The sequence below is a fragment of the Oncorhynchus keta genome, chromosome 19 (genome assembly GCF_023373465.1).
Source record: "Oncorhynchus keta strain PuntledgeMale-10-30-2019 chromosome 19, Oket_V2, whole genome shotgun sequence".
NCBI classification, from domain to species: Eukaryota; Metazoa; Chordata; class Actinopteri; order Salmoniformes; family Salmonidae; genus Oncorhynchus; species Oncorhynchus keta.
Genome location: NC_068439.1, coordinates 59,783,537 through 59,801,009, shown reverse-complemented (window position 1 = coordinate 59,801,009; position 17,473 = coordinate 59,783,537). Strand labels below are relative to the sequence as shown.

The window sequence follows — 17,473 nt, the reverse complement described above, 5'->3', positions numbered from 1 at the left end:
ATTCATTAGGTCCTAATCTATAGATTTCACATGACTGGGAATACAGATATGCATCTGTTGGTCACATACAGTGCCTTCAGAAAGTATTCAGAACCCTGGACTTTTTCCACATTTTGTTAAAATACAGCCTTATTCTAAAATGTATTAAATACATTTTTAAAAACACAGCAATCCACACACAATACCCCATAATTTCAAAGTGAAGAGTGAACATTTTAGCAAATGTATTAAAAAATAAACACAGAAATAGCTCATCTACATAAGTATTCAGACCCTTTGCTGTGAGACTCGAAATTGAACTCAGGTGCATCTTGTTTCCATTGATCATCCTTGAGATGTTTCTAGAACTTGAGTTGAGTGCACCTGTGGTAAATTCAACTGATTGGACATGATTTGGAAAGGCACACAGCTGTCTATCGAAAGGTCCCACAGTTGACAGTGCATGTCAGAGCAAAAATCAAGCTGTGAGGTTGAAGGAACTGTCCGTAGAGCTCCGAGACAGGATTGTGTCGAGGCACAGATCTGGGGAAGGGTACCAAAACATTTATGCAGCATCGAAGGTCCCTAAGAACACAGTGGCCTCATTCTTAAATGGAAGAAGTTTGGAACCACCCAGGCACTTCCTAGAGCTACCCGCCTGGCCAAACTGAGCAATCGGTGGAGAAGGGGCTTGGTCAGGGAGGTGACCAAGAACCTGATAGTCACTCTGAAATAGCTCTAGAGCTCCTCTGTGGAGATGGGAGAACCTTCCAGAAGGACAACCATCTCTGCAGCACTCTACCAATCAGGCCTTTTTATGGTAGAGTGGCGAGACGGAAGCCACTCCGCAGTAAAAGGCACATGCCAGCATGCTTGTTGTTGTCCAAAAGGCACCTAAAAACTCTCAGACCATGAGAAACAAGATTATCTCGTCTGATGAAACCAAGATTGAATTCTTTGGCCTGAATGCCAAGTGTCACGCCTGGAGGAAATCTGGCACCATCCCTATGGTGTAGCATGGTGGTGTCAGCATCATGTGGTGGGGATGTTTTTCCAGTTGCAGGGACTGAGAGACTAGTCAAGATCGAGGGAAAGATGAACTGAATGATGAAAACCTGCTCTAGAGCGCTCACGGCCTCAGACTGGGGCGAAGGTTCCCCTTTCAACAGGACAATGACCCTAAGCACACAGCCAAGACAAAGTAAAAGTGGCTTCAGGACAAGTTCCTGAACGTCCTTGAGTGGCTCAGCCAGAGACAGAACAATCACTTTTTATAGCTACTGTTTACAGGCCTCCTGGGCCACATACAGCATTCCTCACTGAGTTCCTTGAATTTCTAATCGGACCTTGTAGTCATGGCAGATAATATTCATATTTTTGGTGACTTCAATATTCACATGGGAAAATCCACAGACACACTCCAAAAGGCTTTCGGAGCCATCATCGACTCAGTGGGTTTTGTCCAACGTCTCCGGACCTACTCACTGCCACAGTCATACTCTGGACCTAGCTTAGTCCCGTGGAATAAATATTGTGGATCTTAATGTTTTTCCTCATAATCCTGGACTATCGGACCACCATTTTATTGTTTGAAATCGCAACAAATAATCTACTCAGACCCCAACCAAGACCCATCAAAAGCTGTGCTATAAATTCTTAGACAACCCAAAGATTCCTAGATGCCCTTCCAGACTCCCTCCACCTACCAAAGAACATCAGGGTACAAAAACTGGTTAACCACCTAACTGAGGAACTTAATTTAACCGTGCGTAATACCCTAGATGCAGTCGCACCCCTAAAAACAAAACATTTGTCATAGGAAACTATCATCTCCCTGGTCTACCGAAAATACCTGAGCCCTGAAACAAGCTTCCAGAAGATTGGAACCGAAATGGCGCTACACCAAACTGGAAGTCTTCCGACTAGCTTGGAAAGACAGTCCCTTGCAGTATCAAAGAGCCCTCACTTCACTGCTGGCCGATCATCCTATTTTTCCAACTTAATTAAGGAGAATAAGAACAATCCAAAATGTATTTTTGATACTGTCGCAAAGCTAACTAAAAAGCAGCATTCCCTAAGAGGATGGCTTTCAGTTCAGCAGTGATAAATTCATTAACTTCTTTGATGAAAAGACCATGATCATTAGAAAGAAAATTACAGACTCCTCTTTAAATCTGGCTATTTCTCCAAATCTCAGTTGTCCTGAGTCTGCACAACACTGCCAAGACCTAGAATCAAGGGAGACACTCAAGTTTTTTAATACTATATCTCGACACATTGATGAAAACAGTTATGGCCTCTAAACCTTCAAGCTGCATACTGGACCATGTTGAACATAATAAACGTCTCCCTATCCACCGGATGTGTACCAAACTCCCAAAAAGTTGCAGTAATAAAGCCTCTCTTGAAAAAGCCCAACCTTGACACAGATAATACAAAAAACTAAATCAGCCTATATATCGAATCTCCCATTCGTCTCAAAATGTTTTGAAAAATCTGTTGCACAGCAAACAGAAGACAATGTATACGAAATGCTTTCCTTCTGGTTTTAGACCCCATCATAGCACAGACTGCAATCAAAGGTGGTAAATTACCTTTTAATGGTGTCAGACCAAAGCTCTGCATTTGTCCTCGTGCTTCTAGACCTTAGTGCTGCTTTTGATACCATCGATCACCGCATTCCTTTGGAGAGATTGGAAACCCAAATTGGTCTACACGGACAAGTTCTGGCCTGGTTTAGATCTGTCGGAAAGACATCAGTTTGTCTCTGTGGATGGTTTGTCCTCTAACAAATCAACTGTAAATTTCGGTGTTCCTCAAGGTTCTGTTTTAGGACCACATTTTTATTTTTATTTTATTTTATTGAATATCTGAAACATACAATATACTTGCAGTGAAGCTGCTCAACAACTACACAATAAAAGTAATCCAACAGACTCCCATTCAGAGTGACACCTAGAAGAATCCATGGTCAATGCCCTGCTCAAGGGCACATTGACAGTTCTCCCACCAGGCCCATGAGCCCTAGGACCATGCCTCAACACTACCTGGCCTGATGACTCCTTGCTGTCCCCAGTCCACCTGGTCGTGCTGCTGCTCCAGTTTCAACTAGAGGTCGACCGATTAATCGGAATGGCCGATTAATTAGGGCCGATTTCAAGTTTTCAATACAATCGGAAATCGGTATTTTTGGACACCGATTTGGCAGATTGATTTAAAAAAAAAAAAAAACGTTATTTAATCTTTATTTAACTAGGCAAATCACTCAATAACACATTCTTATGTTCAACGACGGCCTAGGAATTGTGGGTTAGACAGATTTTCACCTTGTCAGCTCGGGGGATCCAATCTTCCAACCTTACAGTTAACTAGTCCAACGCTATAGCCACCTGCCTCTCGTTGCACTACACAAGGAGACTGCCTATTACGTGAATGCAGTAAGCCAAGGTAAGTTGCTAGCTAGCATTAAATCTTATAAAAAACAATCAATCAATCATAATCACTAGTTAACTACACATGGTTGATGAGATTACTAGTTTATCTAGCATGTCCTGCGTTGCATATAATCTGACTGAGCATACAAGTATCTGACTGAGCGGTGGTAGACAGCAGCAGGCGCGTAAGCATTCATTCAAACAGCACTAGTCCAACTCTCTAACCACAAGGCTACTCTGCCGCCCGATTGACTTGAACCCGATCGAACATCTGTGGAGAGACCTGAAAATAGCTGTGCAGCAACACTCCCCTTCTAATCTGACCAAGTTTGAGAGGATCTGCAGAGAAGAATGGGAGAAACTCCCCAAATACAGGTGTGCCAAGCTTGTAGCGTCATACCCAAGAAGTTTCGATGCTGTAATTGCTGCCAAAGGCTCTTCAACAAAGTACTGAGTAAAGGGTCTGAATACTTGTGTAAATGTGATATCATTTATTTATTTTTTATTAAAAAATCCAAAAATGTCTAAAAACCTGGTTTCACTTTGCCATTGTGTGCAAATTGACGAGGGAAAAAAACAATTTAATACATTTTAGAATAAGGCTGTAACGTCACAAAATGTGGAAAAAGTCAAGGGGTCTGAATACTTTCCAAAGGCACTATCTTAAAATAAAAAAAATAAAAAAATGGGCCTCACAATGTGCCTCAGGTTCTCGTCACAGTATTTTTGTGCATTCAAATTGCTATCGATAAAAATGCAATTGTGTTGGTTGTCCATAGCTTATGCCTGCCTATACCATAACCCCACCGCCACCATGGGGCACTCTGTTCACAATGTTGACATCAGAAAACCGTTCGTCCACATGACTACATACACGTGGTCTGCGGTTGTGAGGCTGGTTGGACATACTGCCAAATTCTCTAAAATGATGTTGGAGGAGACTTATGGTAGAGAAATTAATATAAAATTCTCTGGCAACAGCTCTGGTGGACATTCCTGCACTCTCCCTCAAAACTTCAGGTGACAAAACTGCACATTTTAGTGTGGCCTTTTATTGCCCCCAGCACAAGGTGCACCTGTGTAAGGATCATGTTGTTAAATCAGATGTTTTATATGCCACACCTGTCAGGTGGATAGATTATCTTGACAAATGCTCACTAACAGGGATGTAAACAAATTTGTGCACAAAACTTCAGGGAAATAAACTTTTTGTGTGTATGGTAAATTTCTGTCATATTTTATTTCAGCTCATGAAACATGGGACCAACACTTTACATGTTACGTTTAGGTCGCTCAGAGCACTAGAAAACTGAGACTGGCACTACAAATGATAGAGCAGAGTGACAGTGGAAGGAAGGAGTCCGTCCATGTTGTTTGATCTTGGGCTTGCTGAGATGCTAACGAAGGGCTGAGACAGACAGGGCAGTCCAGCTGACCAAGGAGGCTGGGGTTTGCCGGTGGGGGTAATGGAAAGAGACTCTTTGAGGAGCCCAAATGTAGCATTTGTTCATCAGGTCGGCTAAGCCTTTGAGGAATTGCCCAAACACAGGCAAAGCTTTCCAGAGTCAAACTTCCCCCTAGCCCCTGCTCTACAAACACAGGACAGGGCAGCTCCTCTCTGGCCTCTGAGGGGAAGGATAGGGGGTGGGAGGATGTCTGTCAATCTCTGGCCTCCGCTAGCTACCTTTTTGGGACGAGGATGTAAAATGTCTCTGGGACCCTCTGATTCCACAGCAGGTAAATCACACAGCACCGGATACAGAGAGGAAAAATCTCGCTGTGAGATCACACACCACTGTCAAAATACTGTCAGAGCGCAAAATGACTGGAATTATGGATAATAAGGTACACACATCCAAAAACAATAATATACAATAAGTGGCTTTGACTCACATCAGCATGTCAACACTAGGAGTGAAGACATGAACAGGAACCTCTCCCAACTTTCAGTGTCATGCATTCTATAACATCACCACCTCAATTTACAATATTGTCATATTTCAGTGGGGTTTTCAACACAGGTTGTGCAAAAGTAATGCTGGACGTGGGCCCACCGTACTGCGACACAAACTCTACCTTATGGTTCCTCTCCTTCTCACCAGAGCGAGACGTGTCCAAGAACTCTTGGCAGCCCGGCATCGGTCCGGTCTCTGTGCCAACACAAATGGAGTGACTTCATCCTGTGTCATCTCACTCAGCGGCCCAAGGACAAGTGGGCTTTCTGGGGCCGGGACGGAGTAGGGAAGGAGGGGGTGTATTAGCCCCACTAATGGGACTGGTTCTAGGAGGGTTGGGGCAGAGTGGAGTGGCTGGCATTTGGACTCTGTCATGCTCCCTACGGAGGGAAGTACACCAGTGAGACGGGGCTTAGGCCTCTGCAGCTGCTCCTCCAGAAAAGAAAAATACAAAAATGTGTTGACATTTGAACACAAAGAGCATTTCACATCTCTCTCTTTCCCCCCTCGTTCCCTTGTGTTATTTTTTTTTTTACACGTAAAGTGCAGGCCCAGTTATTGGATCTGTTCACGGCTAAGTAATAATACTAATATACACCTTAAGGCCAGTACAGAACAGTGCATTAACCTTTCCCGGAGTGAGTGAGTAATGGCCTTCAGCCTTTTGATTTTTTTTTTTGCTCTTGGCAGCTAACCAGCTATACGTTGTTAAGAGGGTTTTGTAAAGAATGGCAACCAAAGTCAAAAGTTGGTCTGAGACTGGTCTAATTACGCTTTTACGGGCACTCTGCGCACTTTATGATTGGCTATAGGCCCAAGTGGATTTATTTACCATTCTTTCCAAGATAAACAATTTTACACAGGTGAATATCTTAAGTGGTTCCAAATAAAAACCAGTCCAGCCCTGAAGGCACACCGCTTCCCTCTTTATGGCTTCTGATGATCGCTGCCATATGCTAATGGGCTAGTGTCGCAAGTTTGATGGAACAAACCTTTAAAATTCTTCCCCTAACAAGCCGAAGAATCCAACAACAGAATGACTGTATACAAGTTGGGCCCATCAAGAAATGATTATAGAATATAGACCATTTTCTCAAACGTTCTCCCGGAGTTCTCTCTCAATCAGGATGATTTCTGTGGTGAGGGGTGAATTCATGAATGTAAACCAAAGTGTGTGTGTGTGTGTGTGTGTGTGTGTGTGTGTGTGTGTGTGTGTGAAGAGTAGCAGCAGAGAGACATGGGAACGCAGCAGTCACTGACACCAGCAGGCCACATGATAAATGTGAGCTTTAACAAATGTAGACTATAAATACTCACGTGTGTACTCATGACTGTCACACTTACATGTGGCCCTGATACTGTAGGTGGAGGGTGGTGGGTGTGTTTGGAAGGAGGGGGGGAGCTCATCTCTAAGTAAGTAAAAATTAAGTACAAATAAATCAGTAAAAAAAAAAGAAGAAAAAAAAGGTCACTCACTCATGACTGTGGGAACTTTTTCTGACAGCCCATCCACTTAATTAACAAAGAATCTGAAACGTTGGTGCCCCGGGCCTAAAAACAAATAGTACATCAAACGGAAACTGATACAGTACCAGGAGCCCAGAAGAAAGAGGCCTGAGAGCTACAGGTATCTCCTCACCACTCTCCTGTGTTTGTGTAGAACGCTCCGACCCATCCATCCACTTCACAGCACCAGGGTACGAAGCAGACATGGACAGACTTTTATATACTTCTAGTATATAGCGGACACCCCTTCAAATTAGTGGATTTGGCTATTTCAGCCACACCCATTGCTGACAGGTGTATATAATAAAGCACACAGCCATGCTCCATAGAAAAACATTGGCAGTACAATGGCCTTACTGAAGAGCTCAGTGACTTTCAACGTGGTACCGTCATAGTTTGGTGGAGGAGGAACAATGCTTCCGGGCCGTTTTCATGATTCGGGCTAGGCCAATTAGTTCCAGTGAAGGTAAATCTTAACGCGACAGCATTCAATGACATTTTAGATGATTCTGTGTTTCCAACTTTGTGGCAACAGTTTGGGGAAGGCCCTTTAGTGTTTCAGCATGACAATGCCCCAGTGCACAAAGCAAGGTCCAAACATAAATGGTTTGTCGAGTTTAGTGTGGAACAACTTGACTGGCCTGCACAGAGCCCTGACCTCAACTACATCGACCAGCTTTGGGATGAACTGGAACGCCGACAGCTAGCCAGGCCTAATCGCCCAACATCAGTACCCGACTTAACGAATACTCTTGTGGCTGAATGGAAGCAAGTCCCCACAGCAATGTTCCAATATCTAGTGGAAAGCCTTCACAGAAGAGTGGAGGCTATTATAGCAGCAAAGGGGGGACCAACTCCATATTAATGTCCGTGATTTTGGAATGAGTTGATCGACGAGCAGGTGTCCACACACCTATGGTCATGTCATGTATGAGGGTATGTATGTGTATGTAAGAGAGCATGTATATGCATACTTATAGGGGTGAAGGTCTGTTTGTCATTTTTCTTTTACGTGAGAAAACAAGCTGTTATTATTATTATTAAAAGGGTGGGTACAGCTTTTTGGCATTTCCACCAGCAAAATATAAGATCTTAAAAATGAAAACTGGAAAGCCGTCCAGTTCCATGTCTTTATTAGACAGCTGTATATGTGCATAAATATTTATAAACAGTGAAATATGGCAGTAAAATGGATGAAGCCGGAAAAACACCCCGCCCAGAGAAAATGGGGCCTTGCTACAGAACCTGGATCAATCTCCAGCCCATTAAAAGAAGTGGGAAATTATTAGTGACAGGCTTATTGAATTACATCATGCTTTGGGTCAACAGGCCTCCCTTAAAGGCCTTACAACGAGGGGGCGCTTTTTTTCCTTTCACAGGCCTGTGTCATATGTATATACACACACTCGCAACTACACATCCATAATCGAACACACACGCAACTACACATCCATAATCGAACACACACGCAACTACACATCCATAATCGAACACACACGCAACTACACATCCATAATCGAACACACACGCAACTACACATCCATAATCGAACACACTCGCAACTACACATCCATAATCGAACACACACGCAACTACACATCCATAATCGAACACACTCGCAACTACACATCCATAATCGAACACACACGCAACTACACATCCATAATCGAACACACACGCAACTACACATCCATAATCGAACACACTCGCAACTACACATCCATAATCGAACACACACGCAACTACACATCCATAATCGAACACACACGCAAACACAGGGAGAATGTTAAGGAGCAAGTGAAGGAGAGTGGTTCATAAACCACTGGCTGGCTGCCTGGCACAGCCGTGGGCCTGCAACCCTTTAGTACCCACTCAGCTACATGCTCAGCCCATTCGTCTGCTAGAGTAGCACGACCAACACCGCTTTAACTTGACCAATTAAAACACACCCAATAGAAACCCAACAGAGACAGATTGCCAGCCTGTTGTTTTCCATATTGATCCTGTTTGTTTGTTTCATTCATTTCCCATCGAAGTGTTAATTCCTACTCACTCTTATTCATTCTAACCACGACTTATTGTTTGTTTGGAGTGTTGGAAGATTATTGCCAGTGATGACTGCTCTTTGCACTCTATTCCATGATGCAAATACATAAATGACAACTTAACATTAAAGTTATATCATTGGAAAAGACGGTTGCTGGAGTTTTTTTTTAATACAATCTACGCCGTGTCAAAATGTCCCTCCTGCTTTCCCCCTCCCCCCACTCTGTGTCAGTGGGAGAAGTGAGCCTTCCCAGTGTTGAGAGGCTCAGTGACCCTGGACTGGGCTCTCCCCGCCGTGGCAGCCGTAATCGTGCCAGCCAGAATGATTCGGGAGTGGGGGGCCGGCCCATTCATCCCAGCACACTATGTTTTGTTGAAGCACTTCACACCTTTGGAGGAGTAATTATGGCAGTAAATGACGACGATTTACGAGATACAGTAAATCACAGTGTTGATCCCATGCTTCTCTCCCTCTCACCCTGGCCAGGGAACAGCCTTCGCACCGTGCGCCCTACACCGGCCTGCAGTCCTCTAGGCTGTTAATGTCAGTCACAATGGTGGCGCACGGGAGACAAAACCTGCTTTAAGGCCTTTCCAATGGAACCCGGCAGAGGCCTTTAGACTGCAAAACCCCCTTTTCATTGTGTGGGCATTAAGTGAGATGTAGTACTGTACAAAGGTTTACAAGCAACTAATCTAATGTAGGATAGAAAAGTGCGGGGGAGGGGGTAGTGAGAAAGGAAATTCAGAGTGTGTCTAAAGGAAGGCTGGTAACTTGGCTTGTAAAAAAGACAAACACACACACACACACACACACACACACACACGTCAGTGTTAGAATGTCAAAGAGGGGGGTAGATGAACGGAAGAAAATGTGTGCCATAATGGAGTTGAAGTAGTTTTCCAAACAGAGGAGAGAGAGCGCTGACAGAAAGGATGTCTGATCACTTCAACAGTGTGAAGGATCTTAAATATACACTACCGTTCAAAAGTTCAGGATCCCTTAGAAATGTCCTTGTTTTTGAAAGAAAAACACATTATTTGTCCATTAAAATAACATCAAATTGATCAGAAATACAGTGTAATGTTGTAAATGACTATTGTAATTGGAAACGGCTGATTTTTAATGGAATATCTGCATTGGCGTACAGAGGCCCATCACTCCTGTGTTCTAAAGGCACGTTGTGTTAGCTAATCCAAGTTTATCATTTTAAAAGGCTAATTGATCATTAGAAAACCCTTTTGCAATTATGTTAGCAAAGCTGAAAACTATTGTTCTGATTAAAGAAGACATAAAACTGGCCTTCTTTAAACTAGTTGAGTATCTGGGGAATCAGCATTTGTGGGTTCGATTACAGGCTCCAAATGGCCAGAAACAAAGAACTTTCTTCTGAAACTCGTCAGTCTATTCTTGTTCTGCGAAATGAAGGCTATTCCATGCGAGAAATTGCCAAGAAACTGAAGATCTTGTACATTGCTGTGTACTACTCCCTTCACAGAACAGCGCAAACTGGCTCTAACCAGAATAGAAAGAGTGGGAGGCCCCGGTGCACAACTGAGCAAGAGGACAAGTACATTAGAGTGTCTAGTTTGAGAAACAGATGCCTCACAAGTCCTCAAATGGCAGATTCATTAAATAGTACCCGCAAAACATCAGTCTCAACGTCAACAGTGAAGAGGCGACTCCGGGATGCTGGCCTTCTAGGCAGAGTACCTCTGTCCAGTGTCTGTGTTCTTTTGCCCATCTTAATCTTTTCTTCTTATTGGCCAGTCAGATATGGCTTTTTTTGCAACTCTAGACACTCTAATTTCTAAGTGACCCCAAACCTTTGAACAGTAGTGTATATTTAGTGTATTTAGTGAAAAACCCGCTCTAGAAACCTGCTCTAGAAATGAGACTTCAGCATGAGAAATTCCTTTCCCCCTAAAAACCCCTACTCCAGATTTAGCCAAATAGTTCCCCCTCTGCCAAATGTCCCTTTAGCCATGAGTTCTGATGAAAGTCTCATTCTCTCCCTGGGCGAGCCATTGTTGTGCGGCCTGCTAAATATTTACTCTTCCCAGCTTTCTGAGAGAAGGGATGAGGAGAGGGTCCCTTTGTACAGGAGGGGTCAGAGACACAGAGCTGGTCCTTCCTAGCACCAGACACCAGGCATCCTCTACTATCAATTACCCCATTTAAACCAGAGGCACAGGCTCTCTGGGAGAGAGACTAGGAGAGGGGAACCCCTTTCAGAGCTGTTTACATGGGACCACCGGCGGAACTGCCACCACAATAGACCAAAGATGAGCCAAAACAACAGCCAAAATGAACTACAGGGCAGAGTATTGCCTCTAGTTATGAATAGCCTACATCGGGCCTTTGGTGAAACCTTTCTGGCAGCAAGGAACCCAACTCCTCCAATTTGCTATTGATAATCAATAAGGGAAATGAAATCTCCAATCAGTGACCAACCAGGAGTTTCAGAGTTAGGGCCTCCGTTACTGAACAAATATACACACACTATACCTGCCAATGGTCGAGTCAGTTGTGAGGTGTCAAACCCAGATAGTTTGCTGTTCAGAATTGGGTCATTAAATGAGTAGGGACTGAGCATTAGGTCAAATAATCTCCTGCTAGGGTTGAATCATTCACGAGGCGGGTATAAATGTATTCATTTGATCACCCTGTTATTGTAGGGAATGTCCTGCTCGGCAGGAAATGCAAACTGGTAGTTTATTATCCTTTTTGTTGTTGTACTTCTACCCCTTTTTTCTCCCCAATTTCATGATAGCCACAAGGAGTCGCTAGAGCGCGATGGGACAAGGAAATCCCCACCGGCTGGCTTCCGGGTTGGTTGCTCGCTGTGCTGCTTGGTTGGGTTGTATATCAGAGGACGCGTGACCTTCAACCTTTTTCTCTCCCGAGCCCGTACGGGAGTTGTAGCGATGAGACAAGATAGTAGCTACTAACAATTGGATACCACGAAATTGGGGAGAAAAAGTGGTAAAATTCAACAACAAAAAATGTATATATAAAAACTTATTTTAAAAAAATCCTACACCTGTATTCTTTGTAGATTTCAATGTGTCAAAGCAGAGAGGAGCTTTCTCAATACATTCATCTACAAGTGCATTGAGGAAAGTGTATCAAAATCAACAGATAATAAACTTTAAGTAGCCTAATACAACATTTTCCTCCAAAGCTGCCACAAATGAGCACTAACAAACTGCTCATCCTTCAGGTCGTTGCCAAAAGGATTCTTCATCGCTGGCCACAAAAGTGCTTGAGGGCTTAGTACTGTAGATAAACATTTCAACCCCTTCATTAAGGTAATAAACCAGTGTATTACCTGAGGCCTTAGATGATGGAGCAGTTTACAATGCTAAATGATCAAAGCCGTTCCTAACCGAGACTGCTGGCTTTCCAGAATGTTGCACTTTATAATCAGTGCCTCTCTTCACAGTCAGACGAGACGGTCAACACAGCTGCTCGATTCCCTCGCAGGCGGCAGTCATATTTTGACTCGGCGAGCTGCACCACAACCCCCACCTACGTACACCCCCGACTGCTTACCCCCCACCCAGTCCCCTCCAGTTTTGTCTTATGTAGACCTTATTAAGAGCAGAATCATTGCAGCTGTGCAGGAAAGGTGTAAAGCATGCAGCTTTGCTCTGAATCAACACCAGACTCTGGCATTACAAAACAAGCCAACAAAGCAGACCCAGCTGCTCCATTCTGTTCCTCTCCACATTTCATACATGCACAGTCAGATATTGGACGTCAACACACACACTGGCACCCACGCACAAGCACAAAAACATACACCTGTTTATTTATTTATCTGATCGATTTTTATGCAACAAAGCGACAGTCAAAGAGAAGGACAGTGGTCAGTCTGGTCTTCAACTTGCATTTAGGAACACCTTGCAAAATGTAACAGTTGTCGTCTTTTTGACACGGCTCTGTGTGTGTGTGTGTGTGTGTGTGTGTGTGTGTGTGTGTGTGTGTGTGTGTGTCAGTAGGGCAGCCTGTGTGAGCTGTAGGTAAACAGATTCACCTTGTGCTTCTCACTGACCCAGTTGTAGCAAGAGCAGAAAAAAAGCTGTTTGACTTATACGGAGAGCCTGTCTGGGCCCGCCAAGCAGAGAGGAATGGGAAAGGGGGAGAGGGTATGATAGAAAGCAGAGTGTATTCACTGAAAAATATACTCAGAGTTTGATTACATGAAAGTTGCAATCATTATAGTCCAACAGTTCTTTGAAGACAAAGTACTGGTAACTATTAGTAAAAATAAATTATATATATATAAATTAAATGTCAAGAAAAAAGTACTGGATATGTACTTGGTTGTGAGGAATTAGGCTTATATCTTGTTAATCAGTCAAATCTGTGTGTGTTGCAAAGTAAATTGTTATGCTTGTTATATAAGAAGAAAGAAAACTAGGTAAAATACTTACCAGGGGAGTGATATTGTCCAACGTAGTGATGCTGTTCATGCGTTCAGATTGGAAAGGGATTCACAATGGGGTAAGCTGTAAGAGAGACAAAAAAAGTGAAAAAGTGAGGGACTTGAAGCTAAACTTGATGGAAGTTTCACTCTGGCAATCTCATCATGCTGAAGAGTTGCTGGCTCTCTATGGTGATATAATGTACCTTTTGAACTTGATGACACGTCATGTTTTATGACTCCCCAAGCAAAGGCAGCCCTGAGCCAGTGTATGCAGCAGACTTTATAAAGAAGAACAACCAGTAAACATGCTTGAACTTCAGCCTCAAACAAGCTACCATTCCAACAAAAACCTACAGCGACAATTAGGCTACTCCGAAAAATGGTGCTAGTAAACAGCTTCATCAATTTTTAATAGACCTCAAAAAGCTCTCCTCCTCAAAAGAAAAGGAGAACTCCACACAGAAAATACCTACAAATACTGATTCAAAACATCTCCGAACTCGCAGGCCTGGAAAACAAAAAGTTAGGAAAATCACTTTAATTGGGGGAGAAGGGGGAAGGAGAAAGTGACATGTTTCCTGGGAGTTTCAAAAGAGCCTCTCAAGCTAATGGCTGCTCCCTGCTCAACCACCTTGACCCCCCCGAGAGGAAGGGTCACAGCAGCCCTGCCGCTCTTGCCCCATTAATAAGGTCACAGGAGGTCACTGTGAAAATTAAGACACCGTCAGCAGCAGGGCTGTGGAGCCTTTTTCAAAACAGCCAGGCCCAATGACCAGCTTCCCAACAGCACAACGCTCCACCAAGAGGGGTTTGGTGGTAGGAAGGTGGGAGAAGAGGACAGGAAGATATTCCTCCCCTTCCCTCTCCCTTGACCAAGACAACAACTACTATGTGACCGGGAAGGAGAAGTCCTGGTGCCACTGACTGAACAGACTGCTATTGAAAGCCAACATATGGTCCACATCACCAATTACCAAGGTGTGCGAAGACAACCACATGAAGAGAACAGCAGCCAGTGATGAAGAAAAATGTGGATGGATGAGAGTTTTTTGGTAAATTGGTTTAACAGCTTTAGGTCACAGGGATTTTACCATAAGGGACTGAAATGGGTTTGCAGTCTTCAAGATCCTCAGATTATTAATTCACCCAGCAAGCTTCAGTCCAAACTGTAGAACTGGTTAATCAATCAAAGCTACTGAACTCCTCTCTGACATAGGCCTAGGTCTACATTCACCATACCATGACGCAAGCTTCAGTTGTTCAGCATGACTTTCTTTTTTTTTTTTTTTACAGAGACCACTTACATGTTCTAGTAATGGGGGGTCTATACAGTTACATATATCATTTTGACAAAATATCTCAATTACATTTTTGTGCTCGTTGGCTGTACCTGCACCAATATTCCTATATTTTTCCTTTATAGCTTGTTCTCCATCGTCTTTATAACTAATGAGCCAACATGTTTTCATTTTCAGCACTTTTATTTCCAAGACTGATCAAAACCTTTTTGTAATGGCTCTCTTGTCCCTCTGAGCAATATGTTTGGAACATCAAATTAAAATATAATCACAGTATTGAATCACAAGTATCGAATCACGAGTATCGCAATACATATCGGCACCTAAGTATTGTGATAATATCATATCGTGAGGCTCCCGGCAATTCCCAGCCCTGCTATGTAGCCTGCATGTTCTATGCATGTTACCATTTACAACACACATACCATATGGTCTGTATTAGGAGGAGGGGTAAGGAACATCATTAGCATTTGACAAGGAAATAAATCTAGCTTTACATCACAAAAAGACAAGCCAAGGTACTAACAAACTCACTAGTCTGCCAAACAACTAAGATTGTCACTTTTTTAAGGATAGTGAGAAAACGTGCATTTTCTTTACAATTCCAGTAGAATAGCAACAGTTGGTTCTTGCGGCGACACTAATAAACAAATACATTTCCCTCTGGATTAGAGTTGGTCTCTGTTGTTGTACAAAAATGTGTCTAAGATCTTTGAGGGGAAAACCCTTCCATACTAATTTAGATGAAGTCCTAAACACAGGTCCAATTAATTCACATACATCCTGCTCAGAAATTATTTTAATCTCCCCTGCCTGGCCACTGGACGGCAGATTCCCAGCATGGCATTAGCCAATTACTCCAATGAGGCTTGGCTTGAGTCACAGTCACCACTAATTTCCAAAGGAGTCACTCTAATTTATCGGGAAAGTTCAAAACCATGAAATCTCCTGTATACGAATCTTCTGAGAGGATGCATTTGAGTTTGATGGGTAGTATTCTCTGAAGATAATGTCCATTTTTCATGATTTAAATTAAGACAACTAGTGTTCTTCACACTTGAGCTCAGTTCGAGGAAATCATCCTCCAAACCACTCATTTCTATGATTAAACAGTGTTAAATAACACTAATATGCGAAAACAATATTTTTTGTGTACAAAGGTTTCATTTTGTTGTTTAATAACGTGAAAATTGTTGTGGAAATCTGTTGCAGCTCAAGTTGACTACAAAACCCACAATGCAATGCTCCCAGTCTGGGCTGGCTAAGTAGGGAGCTCGCTATATAGCAAAAGTAGCTACACACAATAATACCAAAGTCAATACCAGCATATGAAGTAGCTAGCTGTAAAATCACCTAAAACAAACTACACTATCAATTTAGGAGTCTAACTCTCCGAGTTCAATTTGCAGTTCGCCTATGACCAGAGCGAGTAGAGGACATTGCTATGGCAAGAACAGCCCTTTCCCATGTTTCCCACAGACACACAGGGAGCATTGCGAGATGATACTCGAAGGAGAAACTGAGTTGAATAATTTGTTACACTGTTTAGAAGAGCACATCTAAGAAAAATATAAAACCTTCATGACGATATATAACGAACCAAATATTCAAAAAGCCACAAAAAGCTAATTTCTCTCCAATTTTGGGCACAAATTTGTTTGCATTCCTATTAGTGAGCATTTCTCCTTTGCCAAGACAATCTATCCACCTGACAGGTGTGGCATATCAAGAAGCTGATTAAACAGGTGCACCTTGTACTGGAAACAAAAGGCCACTCTAAAATGTGCAGTTGTTTCATACAACACAATGTCACAGAAGTCTCAAGTTTGGGGGAGTTTGCAATTGGCATGCTGACTGCAGGAATGTTCACCATAGCTGTTGCCAGAGAATTTAATGTTCATTTTTCTACCAACGCCGTTTTAGAGAATATGGCTGTACGTCCAACCGGCCTCACAACCACATGTAACCAAACAAGCCCAGGACCGCCACATCCAGATTCTGCACCTGCAGAATCGTCTGAGACCAGCCACCCGGAAAGCTGATGAAACTGAGGAGTATTGCTCTGTAATAAAGCACTTTTGTGGGGAAAAACTAATTCTGATTGGCTGGGTCTGGGTCTGGCTCCCCAGTGGGTGGACCTGGCTCCCAAGTAGGTGGGCCTATGCCCTCCCAGGCACACACATGGCTGTGTCCCTGCCCAGTCATGTGAAATCCATAGATTAGGGCCTAAAGAATGTATTTCATTTGACTTTAATTTCAATTTACTGATTTTCTTATACGAAGTGTAACTCAGTAAAATCATTGAAATTGTTGCATGTTGCGTTTAGATTTTGGTTCAGTATTGCGAAAGTATTCGGACCCATGGACTTTTTCAACATTTTGTTACATTACAGCCTTATTCTAAAATGGATTTTTTTTTAAATTAATATTTTTTTTATTGTAGCCCCTTTTCTCCTTAATTTCGTGGTATCCAATTGTTAGCTGTTACTATCTTGTCTCATCGCTACAAATCCCGTACGGGCTCGGGAGAGGCGAAGGTCGAAAGCCACACGTCCTCCGAAACACAACCCAACCAAGCCGCACTGCTTCTTAACACAGCACGCATCCAACCCGGAAGCCAGCCTAACCAATGTGTCGGAGGAAACACTGTGCACCTGGCAACCTGGTTAGTGTGCACTGCGCCCGGCCCGCCACAGAGTCAAGGTAAAGCAAATAAATACGATAAATAATAACAATAATAAATAAGATAAAGATAAGGGAGGTAAAGGCAATAAAATGGCCACAAATAATAAATAAATATATAAAATAGGCCATGGTAGGCA

General features: G+C 43.0%; 1 protein-coding gene across 1 annotated transcript in view; it reads right to left on the bottom strand.

The window, feature by feature from the left end:
- LOC118398592 (protein dispatched homolog 1-like) overlaps positions 1-17,473 on the bottom strand; it is a 73,703-nt gene that overhangs the window by 30,842 nt on the left and 25,388 nt on the right. The window contains exon 2 of the mRNA XM_035794095.2: positions 13,361-13,435. The gene's annotated coding sequence lies outside the window, so the exon portion shown is untranslated. The remainder of the gene's footprint in view (positions 1-13,360; positions 13,436-17,473) is intronic.